Consider the following 1,770-nt stretch of genomic DNA (forward strand, 5'->3'; position numbering starts at 1 on the left):
AAGATATAAACAAATTAGAAAGAGGGTAGTGAAAAGCAACAAAAATGATTAGAGGTTTGGGAAATGTAACTCAAAAGGAAAGGTTAGAAGCACTGGGATTATTCTAGTCTGGAGAAGCAAGACTGAGAAGGTATTTAACAACAGTCTTTAAATATCTGAAGGGTAGTTATAAAAAGGATCATTATAGGCTATATTGTGTGGCCACAAGGGACAGGGCAAGGAGAAATGCTATTAAATTGCATCAAGGAAAATTTAATTTGGAAGAAATTAGGAGAATGTTTTAGTGTAACTGGGTTTAAGATAAAGAGGAGAAAGAACACTAATGATGTTTTTGGTGAATAATGTGAAGGGGATGAGGGGTCTTCTGTATACTGCCAAATCAGGAAGAAGGGTAGCAAAGATATTTTTAAGCAAGCAACTAGATTATCTAAAATGTATGAGAGTACTAATTAACTTCCCTGTTATATATTGAAAGACAAATACAACAAAACTCAAAAGGTCCAGCAAGTTTTAGCATGCATAGAGGACAACTTTTTTATTTCAAAAAGTTGAGAAGACAACTTGGAGGAGGGGAGGTCATTCCTTATGGATCTTGTTCCAACCAATTAAGAAGAACTGAAAGCAAATGTGAAGGTGATAGAAAACTTGTGATGAAGTAACCATTATATGACAGAATTCATGGTGCTAAGAAAGAAAAAGCATGAGACTAGCTAAACAATATCAGTGGACTTCAAACTGGTAATTTCAGTCAATTCATAGGAACAAGTTATAAGGTTCTGTAGGGCAAGAGGTTAAAGGAGAAAGGTGTTTAGGAAGGGCTGGGAGTTCTTTAGAAACATAGTGTGTGAGACTCAACAAGAGCATGGTAGAAAGATAAGTAGAACAGAAGACAAATATGGTACAGAAGTAACTTTTTGACTACGTAAAATTAGAAAAGAAATGTAGTCAATGGATACATCAAGGATTACCAAGAACATGTAGGTACAAAATCAGGATGCAACAGTTTCTGCAAAAGCAAAGATTACAAAATTAGATAAATTGGTTTAGAGTGATATTAAAAACATCAAGCAAGGATTCCACAAATATGCCTGAATAAAAGAAAGACTAAGGGAATGATGAGTCCACCACTAAGCCAATAAAAGAAGATGCAATAAAAGCAGAGCTTTTCAATAGTTATTCTGCCTCAGTACTTGCACACACACACAATAAACTGTAGACAATTAACAAAAATAATAGAAACAAAAAAGAGGCAAGCCTGAAGTTCATCATAAGGAATGACTGTCAAAGATCTTTTGACAAATCTGATTTAGAATAAGATCTGTGGGCCTGAGGACATTCATCCCAGCATGATATAGGAACTAGCTTATGAAATCTCAGAACCACCAACAATAGAATTTGCAAAGTTGCAGATGACAGGTGAGGTCCCAGAGAACAGAAGACAGGTTAATATAGTGCTCATCTTTAAAAAAAAAAAGGTGGAAAAGAAGGACCCTAGGAATTACAGTCCTTAGTCACCTTGACTAAAATACTTGGGAAGTTACTGGAGAAAATCATAAAACAGTTAATTTGTAGACACCTGGAGGAGGAAGCAATCAACATAGATTTGTTAGGAGCAAATCATGCCAAACCAAAGTGATTTTCTTTTTTGACAAGGTAACCTGAGTATTGTCTCGGCCGGCCAGAGCTGACTCGAGGTGATTTAGAAATTGCTCGTTCGTCAGGGCGGGCTGGTGAATGGAGAGGCAGACAAGGTTTAATGGTTGCAAAAAC

The sequence above is a fragment of the Alligator sinensis genome, unplaced genomic scaffold (assembly GCF_000455745.1).
Source record: "Alligator sinensis unplaced genomic scaffold, ASM45574v1 scaffold124_1, whole genome shotgun sequence".
NCBI lineage: Eukaryota > Metazoa > Chordata > Crocodylia > Alligatoridae > Alligator > Alligator sinensis.